Here is a 9,069-nt window from a genome sequence, read left to right on the forward strand (position 1 = left end):
ATGTTAATATATTGATTTATTATCCACATATACAAAAATGGCACAAGCCTTAAGTGTAGAAGATGTAAAATTCTTTACATATATTTGAATATGAATATTATATCATACGAATGTTTCATCTTTTTCTTTTTTCTGTTAATAGATTCTCTCTCGTTTCACTTTCCTTGTTGTTACTTTCCTACCCATCCCCCATGATTCCCAATGAAGAACTCCATTTATCCTTCTCATGCCTGCCCTTTCCCAACTTTTCCTACCCCATTTCAATATTAAAAGTTAACCCCTTCACAATGCATGATGTATATATTTACAACATATCTCGTTTCCCCGACTTTGATGCTGGCTCCGGCACCACGTTCTAACAAACTGAGCTAACCGGCCATGAGCTAAAATTCATCTCCAATATCTTTGGATGTGTTGGTTTGATTCTCACCACCTGGCACCCAACTTTTTTTTTTGAGATTTTTTTTTTTTTCTTAACCGAACAGTTTTTCAATATGGTCTCCAAAGATTTATTTAATATATTTTTGACTGATAAAGTTTTGTGTTTCGTTATCAGTGAAAATAAAGGTATTTGCTAAACTTTTTTTTGTATTCAAGTTTCTTCAGGAATTTTAAAAATGGCAAAAGGCAGAGAAAGTCGGCACAAGGAATCCTCAGGTGGCGGGCAAGAGGGAAAAAAGATCCAGAGTTATAGTGAAACTAAAGAAAATGCAAAGTTTTACTTTTATCTTGCTTAAACAATTAAAACAGTAAATTTGCGTTAATATATTGATTTATTATCCACATATACAAAAATGGCACAAGCCTTATGTGTAGAAGATGTAACATTCTTTACAGATATTTGAATATGAATATTATATCATGGGAATGTTTCATCTTTATATTTTTTCTGTTAATAGATACACCCTAGTTTCACTTTCCTTGTTGTTACTTTCCTACCCATCCCCCATGATTCCCAATGAAGAACTCCATTTATCCTTCTCATGCCTGCCCTTTCCTAACTTATCCTACCTCATTTCTATATTAAAGGTTAACCCCTTCACAATGTATGATCTTCACAATGTTTCCCTGACTTTGATGCAGGCTCTGGCACTGAGCCTGCATCTTTACCCCAACATAACTGCTGATTTAATCAGCTGTCATGTGCTTCTAACAGTGGAGGGGGGATTGGAGGTCCACCCGTGGCTGTTAACCAGTTAAATTCTGCTGTCAATCTCTGACAGCGGGATTTAAATCCCACCCATGAATACCCTTGTCATGTGATCGGGGGCACTGATAGGTTGTCATGACAGCCGGGAGTCAGCAGAAGAATAACTCATGGCCAGCATTCACAGTACTTGCTGTACAAGGTCTTACAATAATCTGTTTCGGAGATGTCTGGACATTTTTCCTACAGAAAAATTACAAAAGTTTCATCACTTTTTAACTCTATCCTTGAACTTCTGTCATCCTTTGTCTTCACAACACAGGGAAAACTGTGTATACTTACTGTACCATAATACAAGATCATATAATTATCTCTCTCTATGGAACCTGAACATTTTTCCCACTAATTAACATTCACGTTGATGTGAATTGTGATATAAGTGTCCTGTGTGGACTGAAAACACCGCTGTCCTATTCTTGTCTTGTAAACTATTTTTAGGGGAGTCAAGAAGGGTATCATGTTCTTTCCCTTCTCTTTCTGTCTCCTCACTGGAAAAGCACAAACCTCAGACATATTAGATGGCTCCATGGTGTAATGGTGAGCACTCTGGATTCTGAATCCAGCAATCCAAGTTCAAATCTCAGTGGGATCTGAGTTTCTTTACTTGAATTTGTCAATTTCTATTCACATCAGAAAGGAAGATTAAATCTTTCTTTTAAGATTTCTGGTGAAATTTGAATACATGAAAAGTTTAGCCAATATCTGCATAAAAAATCCTTATTAAAAATCTTTATTTTCACTGCTAACAAAACACATGTAACATTGGCAATCAGAAGTATACTTGATGAAGATGATAAATAAGTCTCGATAGACCATATTGAAAAATTCTAAAGCAAAAACAAAAAAAGCACCCCCCACCAATAAAAGAAAAAAAAATTCAGTTGTCAACAGTCGGTAATCCAGTGCGTTAGAACACTTGACCATGCTAACTGATATGTTTCCACAATATTTCACTTATTGAAGGGGTCATTTAATGTGTGAAAAATTTCATCTTGACTAAAGTGATTGAAAAATACATGTGCATAATAGATGACTAAGAAACATAACAAACGTTTACATTTCTTTCTTACCATCGCCTTTGTACCCTTGAAGATACAGGACCATCAAATAAAATGTTTATTGGCCTGATTGAATTGGCCAGGAAATGAGCGCTGCCGCTAAACAATCTAAATGGAAGGCAGAATCTAGAACTTGGCATCAGCCACCAAGGAACCATGGAGTTGCTATAATACTCACCCAAACATCGCTTAGTTCCATCTCTGAACATTAGGAGTTTTGGGTGTTGGATAGTGTTGAGCCACTCCCGTAGTGTTCGGGTTCGGTTCGGTTCGTCGAACACCGGGATGTTCGAGGAACTGTTCGTCGAACACCTTAGAACACCGTCGAACACCGTTAAAACCAATGGCAGGCAAACAAAAACACATAGAAACACATAGAAAAAACCTGCAAAGGTGTCCAAAAGCTGACAAACTGCTCAGAAGACACTCTCTTTAAAAAAGCCGGCCGGCAAATTCAGCAGCGGCATACACCGGTACCCGACAATTTAGACAAGAAGGAATAGAGCATCACACATAGATTAGATAGATAGAAACATGTCAGTCACACATATAAGAAGCACAGTGACAGTGTTGGTTACTGCACTTGTCATTTAGTGTAAAGGATTTATTAAAAAAAATAATAGTGTTTTCATGCACCGTCTCTTTAAAAAAGCCGGCCGGCAATTCAGCATCTGTACCCGACAATTTAGAACAGAAAGAATAGAGAATCATACATAGATTAGATAGATAGAAACATGTCAGTCACATTTATAATAAGTACAGTGACAGTGTTGGTTACTGTACTTGTCATTTTGTGTTAAAATAAAGGATTTATTAAAATAAAAATTGGCGTGGGGGTCCCCATAATTTTAGGCTCTAGCGGAGGTTAAGCAGACGGCTGGGGCAGATGTTTGAAGCCTCGGAAGGGGGTAATACCCACGGAGCTTCCCAGGCTACTAATATCAGCCCCCAGCTGAATACCTAGCCTTTACTAGCTATTAAAATGGGGGACCCCCCAAAAAAAATGACGTGGGGTCCCCCCTATTTTAATAGCTAGCAAAGGCTAGGCAGACAGCTGGGGGCTGATATTAATAGCTCAGGAAGGGTGCCATGAATATTGGCCCCCTCCCAGGCTAGAAACACCAGCCGTCAGCCACCCCAGAAATGGCGCATCCATAGGATGCGCCAATTCTGGCACTTAGCCTCGCTCTTCCCACTGCCCTGTAGCAGTGGCAGTGGGGTAATAGGGCTGGGGTTGATGTCAGCTTATAATGCCAGCTGATATCAAGCCCAGGTTAGTAATGGAGAGGCGTCTATTAGACACCCCCATTACTAACCCCATAGTCAAAGTTAAAAAAAACACAAACACCCAGAATAAAGTCCTTTAATTGAAATAAACACACAATTCTTTATTGTTCTAAATTAAACCATACTTACAGTCACGCCCATTCCAGCTGAAGCCAACGATCTCCTGTAATAAAAATAAAATAATAAACCAACCTCATCCTTACCTTTCCATGGTTCCCAGGACAGCTCCAGCTCTGCTACATCGAGATGACTGGCTGGACCGCAGCAGAACGCTGCCATGCAGCTTGCCATGCCGCACACACTGAGAAGCGCAGGCATTCTTGCGCTCCTCACTGTCTCGCTGTGACGGCATCCAGATGAGCCGACAATGAACTCAGCTCACCTCATGCACGTCACTGACAGCGTGGGAAAATTCTCACGCTGAAGCGCTGAGTGCAGGAGAATTTTCCCACGCTGTCAGTGAGGTGCATGAGGTTAGCTGAGTTCATTGGACATGAGCTCACCTCATGCACGTCACTGACAGCGTGGGAGAATTCTCTTGCCCTCAGCACTTCAGCGTGAGAATTTTCCCACGCTGTCAGTGACGTGCATGAGGTGAGCCGAGTTCATTGGACATGACCTCGGCTCATCTGGATGCCGTCACAGCGAGACACTGAGGAGCACAAGCATGCCTGCGCTTCTCAGTGTCTGCGGGATGACAGGCTGGATGGCAGCGTTCTGCTGCGGTCCAGCCAGTCATCTCGATGTAGCAGAGCTGAAGCTGTCGTGGGAACCATGGAAAGGTAAGGATGAGGTTGGTTTATTATTTTTCTTTTATTGCAGGAGATCGTTGGCTTCAGCTGGAATGGGTGTGATGGTAAGTATGGTTTAATTTAGAACAATAAAGAATTGTGTGTTTATTTCAATTAAAGGACTTTATTCTGGGTGTTGTGTTTTTTTTAAAAACTTTACTAGAAATTCATGGCGGTCATGTCTAATACTGGCGTGACCCCATGAATTTTGGGCTTGGGGCCAGCTGATAATACCAAGCTGGCCCTAACCCCTTTATTACCCAGTGAGCCACCGCACCAGGGCCCTGGATGAGTTGGGTACAGCGCCAGAAGATGGCGCTTCTATGAACGCGCCATTTTCCGGGGTGGCTGCGGACTGCAATTTGCAGCGGGGGGGGGCCCAGAAAGCTTGGGCCTCCCTGCGCTGCAGATTCCAGCCCCCAGCTGCCTAGTTGTACCTGGCTGGACACAAAAATAGGGCGAAGCCCCACGTATTTTTTTTTTAAATTATTTCATGAAATTCATGAAATAATTAAGAAAAAAAGGCCTTCCCTATATTGTTGTGTCCGGCCAGGTACAAATAGTCAGCTGGTGGTTGGGGGCAGCCCGTTCCTGCCTGCTGTACCTGGCTGGACACAAATATAGTGCGAAGCCCCACTTCAATTTTTTTTAATTATTTCATGAAATTCATGAAATAATTAAGAAAAAAAGGCCTTCCCTATATTGTTGTGTCCGGCCAGGTACAAATAGGCAGCTGGTGGTTGGGGGCAGCCCGTTCCTGCCTGCTGTACCTGGCTGGACACAAATATAGTGCGAAGCCCCACTTTAATTTTTTTAAATTATTTCAGGAAATTCATGAAATAATTAAAAAAAAATTGACGTGGGGCTTCGCACTATATTTGTGTCCAGTCAGGTGCAGCAGGCAGGAACGGGCTGCCCCCAACCACCAGCTGCCTATTTGTACCTGGCCGGACACAACAATATAGGGAAGCCCTTTTTTTCTTAATTATTTCATGAAATAATTTAAAGAAAATTGACGTGGGGCTTCGCCCTGTTTTTGTGTCCAGCCAGGTACAACTAGGCAGCTGGGGGCTGGAATCCGCAGCGCAGGGAGGCCCAAGCTTTCTGGGCCACCCCCGCTGCAAATTGCAGTCCGCAGCCACCCCGGAAAATGGCGCGTTCATAGAAGCGCCATCTTCTGGCGCTGTACCCAACTCATTCAGGGCCCTGATGCGGTGGCTCACTGGGTAATAAAGGGGTTAGGGCCAGCTTGGCATTATCAGCTGGCCCTAAGCCCGAAATTCATGGGGTCACGCCAATATTAGACATGACCACCATGAATTTCTAGTAAAGTATTTAAAAAAAACACAACACCCAGAAAAAAGTCCTTTAATTGAAATAAACACACAATTCTTTATTGTTCTAAATTAAACCATACTTACCATCACGCCCATTCCAGCTGAAGCCAACGATCTCCTGAAATAAAAGAAAAATAATAAAGCAACATCATCCTTACCTTTCCATGGTTCCCATGACAGCTTCAGCTCTGCTACATCGAGATGACAGGCTGGACCGCAGCAGAACGCTGCGATCCAGCCTGTCATCCCGCAGACACTGAGAAGCGCAGGCTTGCTTGCGCTCCACAGTGTCTCTCTGTGAGGGCATCCAGATGAGACGAGTTAATGTCCAATGAACTCGGCTCACCTCATGCACGTCACTGACAGCGTGGGAAAATTCTCCTGCACTCAGCGCTTCAGCGTGGGAGAATTCTCACACTGAAGCGCTGAGTGCAGGAGAATTCTCCCACGCTGTCAGTGACGTGCAGGAGGTGAGCTGAGTTCATTGGACATGAGCTCACCTTATGCACGTCACTGACAGCGTGGGAAAATTCTCCTGCACTCAGCGCTTCAGCGTGGGAGAATTCTCACGCTGAAGCGCTGAGTGCAGGAGAATTCTCCCACGCTGTCAGTGATGTGCAGGAGGTGAGCTGAGTTCATTGGACATGAGCTCACCTTATGCACGTCACTGACAGCGTGGGAAAATTCTCACGCTGAAGCGCTGAGTGCAGGAGAATTCTCCCACGCTGTCAGTGACGTACATGAGGTCAGCTGAGTTCAATGGACATGAATGAGCTCACCTCATGCACGTCACTGACAGCATGGGAAAATTCTCCTGCACTCAGCGCTTCAGCGTGAGAATTTTCCCACGCTGTCAGTGACGTGCATGAGGTGAGCTCATTCATGTCCAATGAACTCGGCTCACCTCATGCACGTCACTGACAGCGTGGGAAAATTCTCACGCTGAAGCGCTGAGTGCAGGAGAATTCTCCCACGCTGTCAGTGACGTGCATGAGGTGAGCCGAGTTCATTGTCGGCTCATCTGGATGCCGTCACAGCGAGACACTGAGGAGCGCAAGCATGACTGCGCTTCTCAGTGTCTGCGGGATGACAGGCTGGATGGCAGCGTTCTGCTGCGGTCCAGCCTGTCATCTCAATGTAGCAGAGCTGAAGCTGTCCTGGGAACCATGGAAAGGTAAGGATGAGGTTGCTTTATTATTTAACTTTTATTGCAGGAGATCGTTAGCTTCAGCTGGAATGGGCGTGATGGTAAGTATGGTTTAATTTAGAACAATAAAGGATTGTGTCTTTATTTCAATTAAAGGACTTTATTCTGTTTGTGTTTTCTTTTAACTTTGACTATGGGGTTAGTAATGGGGGTGTCTTATAGACGCCTCTCCATTACTAACCTGGGCTTGATGTCAGCTGGCATTATAAGCTGACATCAACCCCAGCCCTATTACCCCACTGCCACCGCTACAGGGCAGTGGGAAGAGCGAGGCTAAGTGCCAGAATTGGCGCATCATATGGATGCGCCATTTCTGGGGCGGCTGACGGCTGGTGTTTTTAGCCTGGGAGGAGGCCAATATTCATGGTACCCTTCCTGGGCTATTAATATCAGCCCCCAGCTGTCTGCCTAGCCTTTGCTAGCTATTAAAATAGGGGGGACCCCACGTCATTTTTTTGGGGGGGTCCCCCATTTTAATAGCTAGTAAAGGCTAGGTATTCCGCTGGGGGCTGATATTAGTAGCCTGGGAAGCTCCGTGGGTATTACCCCCTTCCCAGGCTTCAAACATCTGCACCAGCCGTCTGCTTAACCTCCGCTAGAGACTAAAATTACGGGGAACCCCACGCCAATTTTTTTTTAAATAAATCCTTTATTTTAACACTAAATGACAAGTACAGTAACCAACACTGTCACTGTACTCATTATATATGTGACTGTCATGTTTCTATCTATCTAATCTATGTGTGATGCTCTATTCTTTCTGTTATAAATTGTCGGTTACAGATGCTGAATTGCCGGCCGGCTTTTTTAAAGAGACGGTGCATGAAAACACTATTATTTTTTTTGATAAATCCTTTACACTAAATGACAAGTACAGTAAGCAACACTGTCACTGTACTTCATATATATGTGACTGACATGTTTCTATCTATCTAATCTATGTGTGAAGCTCTATTCTTTCGGTTCTAAATTGACGGGTACCGGTGTATGCCGCTGATGAATTGCCGGCTTTTCATGTTTCACTGTGGGCACTGTTCCCATCGATTTGGGCAATCACTGTAATGCCACAACCACCATGGCTGTGGCATTACAGTGAGTGGCAGACAATCCCTGCATGATTGGTGCTCTAAATAGCGCCAGACATGCAGGACACACTTTTGGTGCACGAACAGTTATCGAACATAACCTCGAACAGCCGATTTTTTTGCAAATCGTTCGGGTTCGTCGAACAACTCGAACACCGCCCAAAACAGCTCAAATTTGAGATTGGCGAACAGTTCTAGTCGAACACCGCTCATCTCTAGTGTTGGACCGCCATCCAGCTCATATTGCTGACTTATCCCACAGATAAGTCATCAATTGTTAAAGAATAACAGTTGCTTTAATTTTTAAAAATGTTATTTTTCCTACTAATTGATATTGATGGGGACGTTGATGTGGATTGTGATGTACTGTAAGTGTGCAATGCGGGCTGGAAACATTGATGTCCGATTTTGGCATAAGTGAGATCACGTCCTTTCTCTACTTTTTCTCTCTCTCCTTTCACCAGAAAACATCAAACTTTCCTCAATATGATAATGTCTTTAAGGTGGATTGGTGTTATATATGTAAGTAAACTTGTCATCGTTAAAGGTTTGAATCCAACACATTTTGGAGGAACTCATTTTTTTTTTTTATTTATATTTTCTTGACTATACCGATTGTCAATTTCTATTCACATCAGAAGGGAAGATTGGATCTTCCTGCCACTTAATAATTATTATTAATTATTATTATTACTATTATTAATTACAGGTGTGTATGGTTCTGGTTCATTTATGAAATATGAGAGTCAGGTGTTGGCTACTAAGCAGGTTCCATGGTGTAATGGTTAGCACTCTGGACTTTGAATCCAGCAATCTGAGTTCAAATCTCTGTGGAACCTACATTTTTTGTTGACTTTCTTGGTGTCTTTGGCTTAGGTTATAATACAGGTGCATCTTACTAAATTCAAATATCATCAAAAAGTTAATTTATTTCAGTTCTTCAGTACAAAAAGTGAAACTCATATTATATAGAGTCATTTCAAACAGAGTGATCTATTTCAAGTGTTTATTTCTGTAAATGTTGATGATTACGGCTTACAGCCAATGAAAACACAAGAGCCATTATCTCAGTAAATTAGAATACTTTATAACAACAG

At 42.8% G+C, this 9,069-nt stretch overlaps 1 non-coding gene across 1 annotated transcript; it reads left to right on the forward strand.

Annotated features, from left to right (window-relative positions):
• The first annotated feature begins 8,739 nt into the window (after positions 1 to 8,739).
• On the forward strand, positions 8,740 to 8,811 carry TRNAQ-UUG (transfer RNA glutamine (anticodon UUG)). The gene has a single exon. It is a non-coding gene; the product is annotated as a tRNA-Gln (tRNA).
• Positions 8,812 to 9,069: the final 258 nt, after the last annotated feature.

The sequence above is a fragment of the Phyllobates terribilis genome, unplaced genomic scaffold (assembly GCF_046119375.1).
Source record: "Phyllobates terribilis strain yellow unplaced genomic scaffold, ASM4611937v1 Scaffold_11__3_contigs__length_659146591, whole genome shotgun sequence".
NCBI classification, from domain to species: Eukaryota; Metazoa; Chordata; class Amphibia; order Anura; family Dendrobatidae; genus Phyllobates; species Phyllobates terribilis.